General features: G+C 37.4%; 1 non-coding gene across 1 annotated transcript; it reads left to right on the top strand.

Moving 5' to 3' along the window:
* Positions 1-848: 848 nt before the first annotated feature.
* On the top strand, positions 849-920 carry Trnae-cuc. Its single transcript has one exon. It is a non-coding gene; the product is annotated as a tRNA-Glu (tRNA).
* Positions 921-19,681: the final 18,761 nt, after the last annotated feature.

Below are 19,681 nucleotides of genomic sequence, written 5' to 3'. Positions count from 1 at the left end.
AATATGTCAAAACATTCAAGAATATTCACGCATTAAAGACAGTACATATTGCTGTTATAATTTAACTAGAAAAGGCTTAGATTTCGGCTTGATTCGGCACAAGTATTGATATCTCCATGTCCTCATCTAAATGTTATGGTTATTTCTGGCGAATTTTATTGTGAAATCCTGTATACAATGATTTAATTGGTTAACATTTTGTGCATGTTTGTTATTTTCCATCATCTGTGAATTATAATGTAAGGATACATGGTTATGGGTTAACCTGTAAATAACGAAATGCATAAAACTGGTATAGTACAGAATATCCGATATCATTTGGTAAATAGAACATCAGAAAAAACTTTCCCCTAACGTCCTTCCATTGCCTGCTGAATAATGTCTTCAATCGTTGCCATATATCTTTGATATATTAGAGTTATTTATGAAATATCAATTACTGTATCAAGATTGCAACGGCGCGAAAGAATCGTATATGCATCGATCTTCATTTCGATCTCTTTTTTTCTTGGCACACTAGCGCTAACCATCGTAAGTTCGGCAGTGTTAGGTACTAAGGCCTACGATGGTAACTCTGCGCGTCTACACGACGTTTTGAGGTTACGATCGTACGGATCAACGTCGCGACGATCGTGGTGTAAACGGGGCAATAGTTAATATCGATTGGCTTCCAACGAGAAACTTCAGGCAGAAAATTCTACTAGCAGCTTTATCCTGAGTATATGCAACCCAATTTGCATTCACGTTTCAAATGGGCAAACTATGCACCCTATGATGTTGATGTAGCGGTCTTCTATAGTGGCATCGCTTTTTAATACAAACAAAATTTACCTGTCGATACCTTTCAGTCCGGTATTGTCTAGTGGTTAGGATACCCGGCTCTCACCCGGGAGGCCCGGGTTCGATTCCCGGTACCGGAAGCTTATTTTTTTATTCGAAAATTTCAATAAAAACTGCGTCATGTTATTTTTACCTGAACTATTAGTGCGAAGTACACTATATTGAAATTTAAGGTAAAATCCTTTGGTTCCCAATCGGGATAACAGGACTGTAGAATTTTTTAAAAATTTTGATGATAAACGTAAGGCTCGCATTCTGCAGCTCTTCCCATTCTCCTCTATTGGTTCCAATAGAATATGATGAGCAAAAAACCTGCACCGATAAAATAATTTCAAACTGAGATTTCGATAAAAATTTGGACGGTTAGATGACAAAGGTTCAGGTCCTTGACTGTATGGTGATAACTACTTATATCCATGATAAGTACTTGTATACATGATACAAGCATATTCCACAGTGTAAATCTGCATCGATTTTACCTTTTCTGTTTTGATTAACAAGTTCTCCCATTTCGTGTTAATTACTCCTTTCTGGATTACCACTGTTTGGAGATACATTCAGGGTTATTTTCTTTAATTTAGAGAAAATGGATCTTACAGTCATGTAACAAGTTTACACAGACCAAAACTATGCTTCCTGACTGCTTACCCGTCACGATACTCGCTCCCGTATCTACTACTGTCACGTTTATATTTTAATTTATATTACGAATGTATCAAGATACTCTTCATGTGTTAGACAGGAGGTATTAGGAAACGTAGGCATCCGTATGCTCCTTCTGGGAAATGGAAGATTATTTGCCGATTAATCTTCTCGGTTTATTATCAAGAGATTTAATGTACTGATGTGAGGCAGGTAACAGATCATGATAGTTAATAAAGAAAAATTAACCTCTTTCCGAATAGATTTTCCTCTCTATGTAATATAGTGATGAAGCGAGAAGGTGAATTACTCTAGGAAAATTTGGTGTTATTTGAAACCCACGGTATAACGTGTTTTCATTTTATTGACAATTTTAGTTTTCATAATCGGTATCATTCCTAAATATTAATTGACTGGCGCAACTTTTTGTGAGAAAAGTTGAGTTCAAGAGGCTTCTCAGCCGAAAATTGCAATTTTCGGTGATCACTTTCAGATAGTATTCTGAGTGATTGAACATATGTATTTCTACTTTTGAGAAGCGTGCTGAAGGAATAGGGTAGTTTCCTTCATCAAAGAAAACGAAAGCCATTGATTGTGATTCGTTACCCACCATTACTGTATTTATAAGTAGATGGGCTCCTCGGAGACCAGTGGAAAAAATAATCAAGGACTGCACTAATCATGCTGGAGCTGTCAATGTTTGGGTTGCTGATACTATTGGAACTCTATTTGGTTTTAAGTTTACCTTTGCTGTTGGAAATGATCACAATGTACAAGGTTCATATTGGCTCACTATTTGCTTCGCAAGGATACCTAATAATGTAACCATGAATATTGGTGGCTTGGAGAGTTTTCCTGCATCTGATGTTTTGTGTTATAAAACTATTCAAATGAATAATTTTCAATCTTATCAAAAGGAGCATTGTACTACTGTTTCCTCGAATGTATTAACTTCTAAAAGGTGTATGAGATTTAAACCTGAAGACCGTTTAATTGTATTTTGTAAAAGTAATTTAACTCCAGATTCTGGTTCCATTGGAGTTTTTGGTGATGTTCAATTTTATGTTAAAGGTTAATAAAAACTTTAATTCATTAATACGCATATGTTGTTGTCATTTGTTATTGCGCCCAGCGCCATCTTGGAATCTCTGGACTTAAAAAAATTTTGCGCCGTACGTACACTAGAATAACTGAAGGACGTACGGGAAATTCATACTTAGAAATTTTTCAATGTATCGTTAAAAGTTAAGTAACCTCGTCTGAGGTTACCAATGCATGCATGAGGCGCAGAGCCCAGGGAAACATGTCTTAATAATCACTTATTAAAACTGGCTAAGGTCGAAAAGTTTTCTTCATTTGATAAAGTATTAATAATCTTTATTTAAGCCAAGCGCTACCAGCCAGCAGGGTACTCAGCTACCCGCTAGCAGCCTGCGTCGCATCAGCGCTAAGCTCGCCTCAAGGTCACCTCACAGGGCGGCAGCGGGAACCAGAAATACGTCACACGGAGAGATTTCCCGGCATTCATACTTACGCGTCGCGTTTTCGCGCGCTTGAAAAATTTCACTTTTCATTTAATCGCGAGAAATAGATATCGTCATTTAAAAATCTAAAAGCGTGAAATACGTACTCCAGGAGTAATAATCTTTCGATTTAGGCAATAAAAAAATAATAGGAAACCACACTATTAGTCTAAAAAAGCAGCCAAGTTTGTAGTAAAAGCTCATGTACATTACCAGAGTAACCGATATTCACTCTCTGCTTTTCGCTTTAACACTTTGGGGGTTACATTGAACTGAAAAATTGCAAAGTTTGTCTTGCTACTAGTAGGTAAGAAATGAATGCCACAGAATGACTAAAGATGCTGAGATAAATTAGTCAACTGTGGTGAGAGTTACTCAAAGTACCTATTGAAGATTATTTTACTTATCTTCTTGAACTTTTATTAACACACTCAAATAGGATCTACTGTGCTCTCACGTTTTAATACTATCACGTGCCATTTTTATTTTAAAATGATTAGGTTTTAAAAAAATTATTCGATGATTACATATCAAAGGGATTTTCATAGCCAAAATCTTTACTACCCATGCCCGTTGCCATCAATTCATCCAATTTATTTAGTGTAATCAAAGTGTGACAGGAATTGTCTCCTTTGCCGATACCAAAACTTGTGAGAATTTTCGCCAGTAAATATCTATTTTAAAGTATGGGGTGTAGGAGGAAAGTGTCCTGTATGATGAGGCGCTTTTAATGAGAAATACAAAACCTCCCTTATGTGAGAAAGAATTGCAGAATTATGGAGGAGTGAATTAGCACTGGGAGCGAAAAAAATTGTGGTGACCGGGTCCTTGAGATGAAGAAAATGGAGTAAGGAATAGTGTGAGGATAAATAATAGAGGCATTTGGCTTGGGTAAGCAGAAAATATTGTTAAGAGACAGGAGCGAAGATTCGTAGCTAAACGAAAGAAGAATGCTATTGGAGAAATAATAGGGGTTGAGATAAGACGATGCGTCACGACGCTGCGGGATTGAAAAAAACGCAACTCTCTTTCTAAGTGAAGAGATTGAACGTTGGAACGGAGCCAGAATTTTCTATTACGTTTCCCAACACAAATTTGAGATGAAGATTTCAGATACCTCTACTTTATATTTCACTTTTCGTCAAGCGAGGCAAACAAACAGGGGAGTTTTGATGCACTGAATAGTACAGGCCTTCACGTTGTAGAAATCCATCTTACTGATTTGTGAATGAAAAACTTTGCTGTTTCTACAATTTGGAACTTTATTTTCCTGACTAGTTTCGATACACTGTATCATATTCATTGGACTAGCTCTGGTTAGGACTATAAAGGACTAGTCAGGAAGAACTAGTCAGGAAAATAAAGTTCCAAAATGTAGAAACAGCAAAGTTTTTCATTCACAAATCAGCAGGGGAGTTTTGCTGAAAACAACAGGGTTCATGAAATATGCTGACACCTAGGAATTGGAGAGGGTAGATAAAAAGCCCATGACGGGTAGCGAGGACAAGGTGGAGGCCCTCAATATAAGTAAATCGGATATTAAACTCTTACATTTTTCACTAGTCAGAATCGCGGAAACTATAGCGTTGACCTCGACATGAAAAGAGAAGGATGAGCGATGTTAAGGGTGGATGGCCTAATATGAATTGTAATTAGTAAGCTTGTGGAAATATTTAAACTTTCTCTGTAATAACTTGATTCATTGTATCTACAGTTTTTCGTCATATCTTCTCGTAGAGTATTCACGTCGATCATCATAATGATTCAGAGGTCGTATATCTTAAGCAGCGATGATTATCCAATCAGACTTAAACTATAAGGCTTCACACCACCCTCAAACCCATTTAATCTACAGTGAAAAATTAATACAAACTTTTTAGCGATAACCTTTTAATTATGAAACCGCAGCAATGCACAATAAGTAGATGACTTCTTTACCGACGTGGGAGAATGTTTCTTTCGATGTGTATGGAGAAAATGAGCTAGATGGAAAATAGTTTTCTCGCAGATGACTCGATGGAGAGGTAGAATAGGGAAAGAAATTTTCAAAGATACGGAAAGATGGAGGTGAAATGGATTTTCGAAACCTAGGCCTGAGTATGAAGAATGTTCACTATGCTATTGGATACATGGCTCATCTTGGTCCCAACGTGACCTTGCTCCTGTGATGAGATGGAAGTTTACATATATATGAAACTTCTCGACGCTGGCGACAACAAAAGTTCTTCCGTAGGCCATGGATATAGTGAAGAAAAAGGAAAGGTTTTTCTCTGAATTAATTTTCATGAAACTCCGGCTACGCTCGGAAGAAACTTTTTAGAATGCTTATTGATCGTGACCAGAGGATAAGGTTGGAAGTGAACAACTTCGTGAAGTCTTGATAATATTAAAATCTGTCAGTGACGGAAATTGCGTGGTTTGACTGGATCTACCGGATTCGGGCGAAAAAATTACTTGCATTTTTCGGATCACCACCTCGAAAAACGCAGATACCGTTCTGATCCTATTTTTGTTAAAATACCCATCCGCTGAACAGGATTAAATCCGCAAGATTAACATTTTTCGGGAGCTTCATATAATCACGCATCTTAATTCCGTAATAATAATTAACCAAAAGTCATTTAAGAGTTACATTGATTTCGATAATTAATGTGCTATTGTATCTTATATATCATTTTTGAATATATCAATACACTGCGAAAAATCCACAAAGAAAAAATCATTCGCTTTGACCGGGATGATTTTTTCGTCTGGGGCGAATGATTTTTTTCTCTGTGAATCATTCGCACAATTTGTACATTGCGAATGACTCCCATAAATTTATCACCGTGGCTAGTCCCGGTATACTAAAACTATGTAAAAAAACGTAACATTCTTCACAGCCACGCATAAATCCTTAGATATTTAAAAGTACTGACTCCTGCAGTTCAGTTTGACATCGATTTGATCCATTCTCCACTCATTTCAAATGGTGGCACAAATTGTTATAAAACACGTGATGGAAAGCGGCGAATCAAAGAAGATTATATCAGCAGAAATTACTTTGGCGCAACTGTTTGGAAGGTGGGGTTGAGAATGATATGTAAGTGGCATGTAACCGATGTCAGGAGACTGTTTTTGAAAACATTCACTCACAAGCAAGAGATAAGGGAATCTAAAACAGTAGGAACTAAATTTAGTCAAGTGTTTTCAATAACCTCAATGTACTGCTATGATCAGTATTTTTCTCAGTTCTACGCTTGATTGGAATTGCGTAGAATTGCTCTGTATTTTTTATCAGATTTTCTTTAAATATTCAGTGAATCGCCTCATACTTTACAAATTAAATACAGGATTTTTATCGTATTTCCATGGAATGAGATATTTCTTCTCAACAATAATTAGTAAGTAACATTCCTCTGCCGGATCGGGATTCTATGAGAATTTGCTGCAGTGGCGTTTAATATTCATTTCCTCGGAGATTTTAACTGATATTTTACTTTTAAATTAAATTTATCGCGGATGTTATAGGTTTATTCGGTGTTCATTGATATCATTGGACGATGACTTTCCTCCTGAAGGCTGTGCAGGAAATACATAGATACATCGAAAATACACGGGTTTGGTTGTATTTGTCTACAGTTCGTGGAGCTATAGTTTCCTGTATATTTCGGAGGCTAAATATTTTCTTCCATTGTAGTCTCCGTTGGAGAATCTTGCGGTCAAAACTTTCGAGCTTCCCTTTTCTATAATTTTGAGAATTACCGTGTTTTCTGGTCCTAAAAATCAAATTCATAAATCTACGATATAATGAAAAGGTACGATTATGTCTCTAGGGAGATGATGAATAGCAAACATATTTTTGGGAATTGATGACGTCTATAAACTCAGTGATGAAGCAATGCGCGTTTCCAAACGAATCTTCCAATGGAGACTGTGGAGTTAATAGTTTTGAAATCCATTTGTCTTAAAATAATTCGATGATTATTTGAAAAATCAGGGTAAATATAACAACAGCGCTCAAGATGGCTGTGCAGCAATCAAAAGATAATGCCAGTACTGAAACTCTCAGAATTAAAAAAATTGGGAAGTGGGGATACAATAAGCAAATAAAAGAATTATAAATAGTTTTTTTTAAACACCTGTCAATTCGCCTCCATTGTAAGTATCAACTATGGTGGAGAGTATTTGTCATCAAAATAAAATTAACAATGGAAATAAACTCCATGCAGGCATGCTGCAATAATGAAAAGCCAATCAGAACCATCAAAATCACTTTTTCTTGGATTTTTCCGTTTAAATATTGATAGTAAGTGCAGAAACTGATAATCTCTCGCGTCTATTTTTATCTAAAGCCTGAATCTCACGATCATTTTATCCGTCTTTTCCAAGTGATTATCACAGCGATCACTAGAGAACGCCGGCATTGTTTATTGCGATCACTCCAATGATGAGGATTCCCATCACTTTTTTCATCACTCGCCCGGTCGCTTTTTCCGTCGCTGAAACCGTCACTAAAACCCCATATCAGCCAATCAGAACGCATGGCCGTATGGAGCGATTGCAGCGCAACGTTTGACAATCGTGGGAACGACATAGATAAACACGCTATATATTTTCGTGATGCGGGTCCTATGACAACGAGGTGTAATATCGGAAGTGATACGAAAGGCGACGGCGGGAGGGACCGTGTCATTCAGAAAAATTATCACTTGAGCGATCACTTTTCCGGTCGCGAAAAGCGATCGCTCTGGTGATCACTTTTCGCGACGAAAGAAAATGATCGTGTGATTGAGGCCTAAGTTTAGAAAGTATGCAAGCAAGTCCGCGAAGTTAGAAGGGGGTGAAAGTGCGAGAATCTCGGTGATATTTCATTACCACTGCTGGAGGGATTGAAATGAATGAGCTTCGGAGCAAAGTGTTTGACCTCGGCTATCCGCTGGAGTCAAATTCTCAGGGCACACGCAATCGACTTCACATGCAGAAGGTTATCTCCTCGACTCACGCGATATTTCTCCATTTAATACCCTTCAACCCAATATCGCCAACCTGTAATCGTCCCGGGACCCACAAGGTCACTTAGATAGATAAAGGACCTCTTGATTCGGTCCAAAAAATATCCCGGTAAGGAGGTATTTATTGAGGGACATTTGTTGCGCTTGGGATTTAAAAAAAATCGAATTCCCTCGTGCAATTTTCTCTCTTTGTAGAAATCATACCTTGTCTGCCATTTGATTAGTACAAGAAACTCGTTTCAAAGGCCATTGCGATTCGGTATCTATCGACCGGCCCTTTTAACACCCTGGTGTTACCGTTGTCTAAGAATTTTCAAAAATATCTTGTCGAAGGTATGCACTGTGAACCATTAAAAAAATCCCCGTTTAACATTTTGAGTAATGATTACAGTACATCATGACGGAATTGGGTTTCAAATCCTTAGAGATGATGTGTAATTAACGATTAGGTAGGATTGGATCAGTTCTCACGAAAAAGACAGATGAAAATTTCACCTATCCGACTTGCAGGTGGCCTCCGTATTCCTGGAGAAACTACCTCAATTTGGAAGTTCAGGTAAAAAAAACTTTGTAAAATGGTTGACCAAATTAATGCAAATACCCTGCTCATGATTTTTTATTTCCACCGTGTGGTGTTACACATTAAAAGGTGCTAATAACAGGGCACGTGTTTCGGGCCCAGGTCCTCACATTCTTTAGGCTTGATCTATTTTTAATGTATGCTCTACTAGGCTCAGATATTATTAGCATATAACATCAAAAAGGATTTTCCTCTGAGGGTTTTGTTTTCAACGTTTCTCGAATATTGTTGATCTCACTTTGGTTAAATTTCTCACAATTTCTTCTTATGCCTGATGTTGAAAATTAAAGTTAGTAAAAAACTTGAAAATTCGATTAAGTAATTACATCACAAACATTTTGCAACAAAGAGCGCATTATGTACAATTGCTTCCTATTTCTGACCGCCTAGTATTTTTATAAATAATATTTGAAGGCTAAAAATACTAAGTAACTTTCTTCTTGCGATGGCCATAATATTTTTTATTTGATAACAGGTGTTTTTATTCATTCCTCTTTCCCCAACCGATTTCAATTTTGTATTGTTAAATTTTTTAAGTAAAAATATTTTTAATCATTCTCGCGAATTGGAATTTATACCATTAAGCAGAATCTATGCATGTGTTTCATGTTTTGGGTAGAGGCAAACATTTCACACATTAGATTTTTCTGTAATGTGGTTCAAATTTTAGAGTTACATTTAGTCATCCAGACAGTAAAAGTTCAATAAATGAGCCTGATAGAGGAAAAAATACTCGATTCAGAAAATATATTGACCATCAATAATTTATCATTTTTTGTGTTTAAAGGGATCAATTTGGTTATAAGACTTTTTTTGCCTTATTACGATGCAAGAAAACTTATTTCTTGACATTATTCAAAAGATATTGTTAGTGTTTTAATCAAATATTTCCGCGGAATTTTTAGTAGATATATTTTTTAAAAACATTTTATACTGCGTTTATACTAGCATTCTCTTAATAAGTCTTATTTAAATTTTAAATTTAGGGAAAGTCTCTCAGAAAATGAGATTTTCAAAAATATTTTATGGGCTAATGGTGACGATAAGTTAAAAAAGTTATCGCTCTGCGGAATATAAATCTTTTATTATTTAATTCATACTAATCGATCATTTCTACCCTGTATCTTCCTACGAGGAATCAAGGAAAGGTCTTGGAAAAAGAAGAGTTCTTGAATTGAAGAGGGAGAGCTCATTGGAACCGCATCGAAGATATATTGAAGGGAAAAATCTTCCAATCTCCTCCAATCTCTCAACCCTCGGATGGATATCTCTGTATCCGCCCAATACAAAGCGGCAGTGTCAGTAACGTGAGACGTGGATCTAAATAATCTCGCCGATTGCACATGACACACAAGTGCGACCTAGGTGGCTCGCTCTGAAATGGACCAGGTGGCGAGATTCGTGTTCCAGCGGAAGCCTGTAATTGGCTCGGTCTCCGAGAAATTGATTCCGTCGCGCTGATCCCGTAGAATTCCCCAAACCCAGGAGATTACAATTTGGTCTTTCCACCTGTAAAAGGAGAATATTCCGACCGCTTGTTTGATTGGTTCAGGAGCTGATTGGGTTGGTATATTGATGGAAATGTTTCTTCAGGAAAATATTTTGGAAACATGAGTGGAGGATCAAAGTTTGCATTCAATTGAGATTCCTGAGTTCCCTATATACGTATATCCCATTCTTTAGAATATACTTCCCAGAAAAAAAAGTTCCGATTGACTTAATCCATTTCCTCCCAAAAAAAAATTCCTGCTTACGATTGCTAAGAAAAAATTTGGTACGTTTATTCCATGGTCGTCCTTAGTAATCCAGTGAATTATTTAGTGATACCTTATCTTATTTCTTCAAAATGACGCGTAGCCATAGAGATACACTGGGTGGTAACCAGGTCTGAATCTAATGTTGCTCTGAAAGTTGTGTTCTTAATTTCTCAAGCAACCGAAGCGCGGAGCCAAGCACTACCTACCATCACTGTGGGCGTCAAAATGATGTGCCGCTGTACTTTGCAAATTTATATCTGGACTTCAGTGCATGCCATAATAATGAATCATACATCATTTTAAGGAAAATTCTATTCTCAATTCTGATTTATTTTTTGTATTAAGAAAATTTCAAAAATCAAGACAGGCGAGTGCAATAAATGATTCCGCGCACCATAAAATTAGCCGTCTTGTCAACTTCATGAACTTTGTAACTCAACCTAGGGAAAACTACTACGGCCACAACATTCATCTTCCACAATAAGTTGCAAACATTAATGTAAATTAATGAAATGGCTTTTGCGTATTTTTATAGTGAATATTTTGTTGTGAAATAACGACAATGTTTAAACACTATCTAGTCGTACAGTTTACCCCGAAAGAAGAAATAAAATTGATAGAAACACTTCTTAATTTATTTGCAATTTTTCTTTGATCCATAATCTATAAAAATATTGATATTTGTGAATGTTAATAACTACTATAAATTGCAAAATGGGGCCGCGCTGGGCCAGTGCCGGTTAGCAGAAAGCAAAGTTTCTCGCGCAAGACATGGCAACGCAGTATTCGTTCGCTCCGGCATATTTTTTAATGCCCATGTATAATCTATACTACATAAAAATCATGTATTTTCGGATCATAGAAAAATTGAATTAATAAGTGTTGCAATCAGTTTTATTTTTATGGTGCACGGAGTCATTTATTGCACTCCCGTGTCTTGATTTTTGAAATTTTCATAAAAAAATTATAATTGAGAATAAAATTTTATTTAAAATGATGTATGATTCATTATTATGGCATTCATAGAAGTCCAGATGTAAATTTGCAAAGTAAAGCGGCACATAATTTTGACGCCGACAGTGGTCTTACCGAACCTATTGCTTCTCCCTACCTAGTTTATATGAAAGCTCTGTAAAAAATGATCGTATTCGGACTGTCGAGTTTCGCCTGTACTTGGGAGGTTTGGTAACTCTCCCAATCAAAGGCCCTTGATTATTCACATAAACATTCTTAAAACATAAATATTTTGATGTTCAAGTTGTGCAGAAAAGTTATAATAATATTTGGGGCATTATCGTTCAAAACGGGGAAATAACGTACACCTTGTGCCTTGCACGGTATAATCCCATGCAAAGTGTACGGAATTTCCCCAGAACGGTATGACGCTGTATTTTCAACCCTAACCTAAAATAAGAACAATAAGTAGCGATGATAAAATCAGGGCCCAGCTGTGAAGAAGCAAGAATTAGGAAAGTAGTGCGACAAGGCTGTACATTGACACCCGTAATTTTCGTTTAAATTGAGAAAGCCATTAATGAAATCAAAGAAAAGGCATTGGGAGTGTATATCCATGGAGAAAAAATTAGCATGCTAAGATTTGCCGATGACATAGCCGTTATAGCAGGAACAGAGACGGATTTGAAAAATATTCTGGTTAATATGGGTAGGGTAATGGATAGATATCAACTGAAAATAAGCACGAAGAAAACCAAGATCTTAGTATGCAGCAGAAGAGAAGAAGTCAAGACTAACATTAAAATAGGGAAGCAAAAACTGATAGAGGTGGATGCATTCTGTTATTTGGGAAGCAAGATAACTAGTGACGGGAGAAGTAAGAAAGAAATTATCAGCAGAAGAGCCCAGGCGAAGAGAGCATTCCACCAAAAGAGAGACATGCTTACAGCGGGAAACTTAAATATGGAAGTAAAGAAACAATTCATAAGAACCTACATCTGAAGTATGCTCCTATACGGAAGTGAGGCATGGACAATGACCGCGGAGAAAGCAAGGTTAGAGGCCTTCGAAATATGGTGCTACAGAAGAATGATGAAAATCAAATGGATCGACCGAGTTAGTAACGAGGAAGTCCTAAGAAGAGTAGGAGAGAAGGGAAGCCTCATGAAAACCTTAACAAGAAGTCGGAACAACCTTATAGGCCACATCTTGAGACATGATGGCCTGATGAAGACAATCGTCGAAGGACAAGTGGAAGGCAAGAATGGAAAAGGAAGACCTCGAACAAAATATATGGAACAAGTAAAGAGAGATGTGAAAGAGAAGAAATACGTAGGTGTGAAAAGATTAGCTGATAAGAGAACTGAGTGGAGAGCTGCGTCAAACCAATCCTAGGATTGTTGACCATTGATGATGATGATGAGAGGAATTGTATTTGGTATAAAAAGATAGCCCATGATATGGGTTATTCAAAACCACCAGTTGGAATATAGTCACTAACAACACGTTTCACTTACCTCAGTTCGAGTTAGAATTTAATACCGTGAACTTATTAATGAAAGATTATAAGAAGATACCGTGAAAAATTATAAGAAAAGTTGACAAAACAGAAAAACTTTCGTCGCATACACTTGCGTAAAGGCAGAAGCTGCCAAATCGTCTTCGTTACGCAGCATCACTTTCCAGCTCTCACTACATCCTCCAGCGGATCTAAAATTAAAGTGCACGGTATTGCCACGTGATACGGTATTACCCCGGTCTCCCCTACCTATGTGCAATATTACATAGGTACTGCTAAAATGTTTATTTATTTTTGGAGTAAATATAATTGTTATCACTATTATTTTCATATATATAATCCTCCTCTCTGATTAGAGCAGAATGGTGGAATGAAAAATTCAATTGGGGCATCGTGCAGCGTGTAAAGCTTCGTAAGTAATCGCTAGCATTTGCGCGCGCGGTTAAAATCTTGACTTTGCTTTATTTTAAATGGGAACGACAGTTGGAGCTCGCTGACTTTCAATGAAGTGTTAGCAACTAAGCGGTTTTTTTTCCTAACCAAGAAAATTACTACGTAATGCAATTATAATTTGTGGTCAAAATGCTTATTCTCCCTTGCATCATCAGTATTTATCCCTTCATGGCGTAGCTAAAATGCTTACGAGAGAAATGGACATGGTCGCACCCAGCGACGAGCAGGAGGAGGCAGCTCCCCCCCCCCTTAGAAGCAAAAATCGCAAATGTCTTTAAGGAAAATAATATTTTTTCAAGTAAATTATTTTTTAAACCAATAAAGAGCTGTTAAAAGTTCCTAAAAATGTTGACTTCATTCACCTTTTCCATTCTCAAATCTTACCTACAACTTGAACAACCATGGCTTGCCCCCTACCCTCCACTTTTTCTCCTGGGTACGCCCTTGGAAATGGAGGACACCTTTGCCCAGAGAGTCTCCTAAAATTTTGCGATGATATATGCCTTTTCTGTTTTCTTATGCCGGGATTATTTCAGATAATAGAAAATAAGAGGGCATTCTTTGTTCTTTCAAATGATTGATGCTCAAAAATATTTCTATATATACCTAAAAGACTCTGGCGTATACTTCGAATAGGTAATTCATTAAAACTATTGTTACATAGGGCGCATTTTAATCGCTTTAGAAAACAGCAGCAGCCCAGCGGTGATTGCAGAGTGATCATTTTTTTACAATTACATTTGTAATAGAGAAATAGTAATAGTGTCGTAATTGGCGTTGATATCAACGTTGCACAAATATATTGTGAAAAGGCAATGCCTCAAAAATGTAGGCAAAGATTGTGTGTGGAAAATTCTCCATTTTAAATTATTCTCGAATTACTTGAGTAAACTATTGGGTCCACCATCCAAGGGTAACAAAGAGACCACTTCGAAATGAACATTCCAGGGCAGGGACAATGGCTGCTATTAGTGGCCACAAGGAAATTCACGAAAAGTTCCATGTCGTGTCCGATATAATGTTCACGTCGAGAATAAAGGTCTACTTTATCGAAATATTGACCTTAATATCGATTCGATTTTTGAAGCGTTAAAAGGGCATTATTAATCAGAATTTATATCGCAATTCCTTTTTTATCCCTTCATGCCAACTCTGCAGAAAATCTTTTTACTGCGTTCGGAAAAAGTTCGGAACTAGCTCAAACGGCGTGTAAAAAAAATCCTCATTTTGCAACATTACGATGCTGAGTGACGTGAAAATGTGGCGTCCATAGTTCAAGCAAAGCATTTTATTAACCTCTAAGCCTCTAAATTCCTGTAATTTTCTGTATGACTCTGGGGTCAAATATTTCCTCGGAAAAGTATCTGGGCAGGCATTATTGAAGTTTTGGTCTCATAAACCCGTGCGAAAAATCTGAGAGGCGGTTCTCACATGGAGCCCGTCGGCAATCGCGTGCTGGAAATCATGATGCTCAATGGCACGCGAGACAATGTTTGGCCAGGGCTTTCGTGCAGGAAAAAAACCCTCGGTGGAACTTGTTGTGCGGGGCATGGACTTCACCAAAATCAAGGCTCCCCCCCCCCCCCGGTTTCCTCCCCTCAATGTTCGACCCTCGTCTGAATTCAATCGGCATCGCCCGGAAAGCGATCAAGCCTCAGAGAGTTCACCGTTCCCCCCTTCAGAGACCCGTCTGCTATCGTTGAAGTTGGCCCATCGGGAGGTTGGAGGCGTAACCGGGAAACAGTCACATCTTTCTTTTTCCTTTGAATCCGAGACTTTTCTTATCCCATCTATCTCTGGGGAAATGTCAATCCAATCGAACTTAATCAATTCAATCCCTTTTTTTCCTTTGATTCCCGAGATAATTGACTCTGCTCCCGTTTCTCATTCTGTATTTAACGACGCGCCTCTCTTGTCTAACCTCACATTCTTTTCTTGCTTTTTCCTCCATTTCCTTATATATTACTCCTTCTAATTCCTTTTCACGTCACGTAGTGGAAGATCTTTCCCGGGCTTGAACAAAGAGTACATTTCTGGTCACGGAGTAGCAACAATGATACTAGAATATGGTTTATTTCCGAAAATATCATAACTTTATGTCGATATCAAATTTTTATGTACAAATAAGAGAATTGTTCGAACATTTAAAATCGCGACGTGGTTTAAAAAATACTTAAGTTTTTATTCAAATTTCAGCTAATTTTTTAAATTCATTATCATGTAAATCGATGCAGTATTTAAAGAACAGGATTTGTCAGCGCAAATAATAATTTATTAAAATAGATAAATACTATATGCCCTGGAAAAGCATGGCGTAGCCAATATTAATACCTTTGACTTTAATAATGCCAAAATATTAGAATATGAAGGTAATTAAAAAAAAGATTAGGAAGATTATAAAGAAATGATAACAAAAGAATTCACATCTCTAGAAACAATAATAATTGCAATGAAAATAAGACATTAGTTATCATAGAAAAATTTATTCTTATTTAATAAATCCAAAATTATGGTAAATACGATATTTCACTAGCTTAGGTACAATTGATAAACAAAGTGCAAATAAGGTATTTCAAAATTCTTGCCTCTTCTTTTCCATCCATGTATAATTGACTTTTTTTATATTAATTTTATTATTGTAAAGGAGTTAAAACATAAATATTGCATTCCGTTCACTTTTCACAGATTACTCTAGGAATTTTGAGGCATTATTTCACCATGCCATAAAATAAAGTTAATGTGAATAAATAATTGCGGCTTTTAATATATGTATTTTATAAATATTCCATCAATGACAAATATAATTGATAAATATAATTTTTTTAAAGTATGAATTAAGTAAAAAATATCTCAGCTCCAGCTTAAATACATTTAATTTTCCTATAAATGTGGTGCTCCCTCGTAATACTGAGCAGCAGGTCTCGAACTATGTATTTTTATTAGAAAGAATTTTGAAATACCTTCTTTGCGCTTTGTTTACCGATTGTATATAAGCTAGTTAAATATCATTGTTACCATAAATTTGGATTTATTAAATAAGAATAACTGTTTCTATGATTATCAATGTCTTATTTTTTATTGCAATTATTTTTGTTTTTAGAGATGTGAATTATTCTGTAACTCCCTTCTACATTGTCTTGCAGTCGATCAAATTTAATGAGATGCAATATCATTATTTCTCCATTGGTTGTTGTCACTGCCCGAATAGTATGTGATAAAACTCACGGTGCTATATGTATCTTCTCTCAACCTCTTTCGCACGACTTCCTCTCTGTCAGCTTTACGAAAGGAATATACGGCGTCACCCATTCCCACTCCGAACTTTTCGTCAAAAGATTCGTTTTTGCTTTGCTTTTTGTTGGACAAAACTCGTTCTTCTCCTTTGACCCATGTGGAGTTTGAGGTAATCGATTTTCACTTGTCGGGAAAAATAATAGGACTACGTCTCCTTCTTTTTACCCTTGCAAACGTCAAGATTCAAACGTATTCTCTCGTTTCCGCGAGTTGGTTTTTCTAACAAAAGGCATAATCCGTTCCTTGTCGATCGTTCCGCCCCTGATGTTAATTAGGTTGCGAAAAGCCCTGCAAAGGAGTCTTTGAAAGGTAGGTCCTCGCCTCATCATGGACATCATCTTTGAACTCTCTTACCCTTTGTGTATTTCGGTCCATCGTTTTAGGTAGCCGTTAATACACTTCGTAAAAAAAGGGTGGAGTTGAGTCTGAGAATGGGTCATGAAAGGATCGACTACCTTTCATGACTGCCTCTGTGAACTGTAAATAAAAACGTGTAAACATTTCCTGCACATTGTCGTGGTAGTCTTTGAAATTTTACTTGTACCTACCCATGTGACACGCATCCATCTGTCAGTACGCAGCAATTTAGCATATACTACTTTCTTCATTTCAGTATAATATTCTTGATAATATTGAAATATTATCATTTATATCGTTAGCGCAATTCCTTTAGATATTAATGTGGGGTAGCATTGTCATTGTGTCTGTAAAAATTTGAAAAATTTCTATATAATGAATACCAAGCATTTCATCTCTTATGCCATTAATTAGTGCTTTTTAAAAAAGAAATGGGTGTAGGAAAAAGATGATATTCCAGATGGGAAGTTTGAGGATGAAGATTCGAGGCATTGAACTTATCCTCATAGAACTTGAAGAGCATAGAAAAATATGAAAGGAGACAATGAAAACAGCAAAGGTCAGAAGACTTATCCTTGAGGAACCCCACTCGATGCAGACTTTATCCCGCTTCACCTATCGGTACTTTTGCTACTTATAGCTTTTCTACAAATACTGTGCATGGCCAATTTCCGAGTAAATTCATAGTTTTTTCTTCTCAAATAATTGATCGTTTATATTAAAACATGTTTAATTAAGGAAATAATATTTTAGTCGGCGTGGATTTAGGGGGTGTCACAGTGTGTGTCACAGGGGGTGTCACAGTATACCTCCCAAAATGTTTTCAAAAAGTATATATTTTTTTTAATTTAATAGTTTTTGTATCCCTGAAAAGGAGTGAAGGTAGTGTATATGCAAATACATGGCAACTAGTCCCAAAATGACTAGATGTTTGAGTTGTATTTATTGTAGAGTGTAGCACTCTCTACTGCAACAACGCCCCTCTCTCTCCCGCGGGGTACTCCATGATCCCCAAACCCAGATCATGCTTCCCCCACCCCAAATCTGACGCTGAATCCGCCCCTCGTTGTCAATGGTGACTCCGAGGCTCATTCGCTCTTACCCGAAATTGCAGTCTATCGAACGAATTTGGCAGATGAATGGGAAGGAAAATACAGGAGAGATATTTAGGAGAGATTACGAGAATAAAATCTTCCTCACGCAGCCATTCAGTCGTGATTTTTAAATTAAAGAAAAAACGCAAAGTTGTCACCTAATTTTCATGAGTTGTTGACGTCATTAGAGTTGAGGTTCATTTACTCAATCTGGAAGAATCTTCCACTGAACTCAGGAATCACTTGTAGGTGAGTACACATCAACGACGAAAGAACGAAGAAAACTTGATTCCATTTACCACGCGAGGGCTATGAACACAGCCGAGAAGTAGCGGTGAAGCGGCCCACCTCTCATCATGAGTTCCTGACGTCATCAACTCATATGCGAAAATGCAAAGGCCGTCGTTTTTTTTGCCGCGATAATCTCGAAAAGTTGGCGACGATTCGCAAAACGACAAAATACGGGTCTCTTCGTTTTTGAAACTCAATCAAAAAGGAAATCGAATTCGTATACGATTCCAGTGTTTTTCGACACTCAAAGGGAATGATGATTTCTTTCCGCTCGCATTTGACTTAATCTCCGCCGAAAAATGTTTCTGACTTAATTCATAATACATGCATGGGCGAGGCTTGGGGAGGCCATGCTACCCCTCACTCCCCCCAACTTCAATAATAATTTGTATGAAAATAGTACGAAACCTGTATATTCAAGTAGAATAAAAACAAAAATATCAATTTTTAAATAAATTTTAGTCTTATATGGTACTTATAATGCTATTTTTAGGGAGAAATTTAAACAAATTTTGCGGGCGAGGGCTCGGTGACACCCCGTTTCCCGGGGGGATATTCCGTAGCACCTAAATCCGGCAGGATTGCTGCTCTCCACCCACTCCCCAACAGATAACTATAAGCTTCGCAAATGGATATATGGAGGTGCAGTGGCGTAACTGTGGGGGGGGGGGGGGGGTATATGAGGGGATAGATCCCTCCCAAAACGTCAGAGAAGTAAAAAAATATTTAAAACTATTGTCAAGTTCTGACATTTAACGACTGCATCTGCTTAAAAATATTTTTTTTGCCAAAATTATGTAAAATGTTTTTCCAGGCATGTCATTTTTCAATAATTTTCCCGGACCCCCCGTTACCTGGGAGGGTGGTCGCCAGCCCAGGCCATCCAATTCCCCCAAAGCGTATTCCCAGTTACAATGCATATTCACCGTGAAGGCGAAGTGCAACCCCGATTTGGAATTAATACTTAAGGTAAAAATACGTTTCCCAAGCAATAATACTGGCCTTGTTCATGCATACATTACCCATCTCAAACTTCTAATCATTGCCCTTTATTATCTAGATGACCTTCCTCGCAAAACCCAAGTCCACCCCCAAAAATATTCTCCCACCCTTTCAAGCTGGTTTACCTCCTTTCGAGAAGGACAGTAGATGAAGAGATAAAGTGAGTGCGTAGAAAAAAGAGATGAAGAAGGAGAAAGGAAAAGGTGCGGTAAAAGAGAAAGGGGAAACCAACAGCGGGTGTCCGCCGCCAATGAGGTGCGGCCAGAACGTGACGTCACGGAGGTGGGATGGGAAGAAGAGTGGCTTTCGGGTGTGTGTATGTGAGGCGCGGGAGGGGAAAAGAGGCGAGGGTGCGGGAGGAGGGGTGTGGAGGGAGCGGCG

This window comes from Ischnura elegans, chromosome 4 (genome assembly GCF_921293095.1).
Source record: "Ischnura elegans chromosome 4, ioIscEleg1.1, whole genome shotgun sequence".
Lineage (NCBI taxonomy): Eukaryota > Metazoa > Arthropoda > Insecta > Odonata > Coenagrionidae > Ischnura > Ischnura elegans.
Note: the sequence above shows the minus strand (reverse complement) of the source record. Positions and strands in the feature narration are given on the sequence as shown.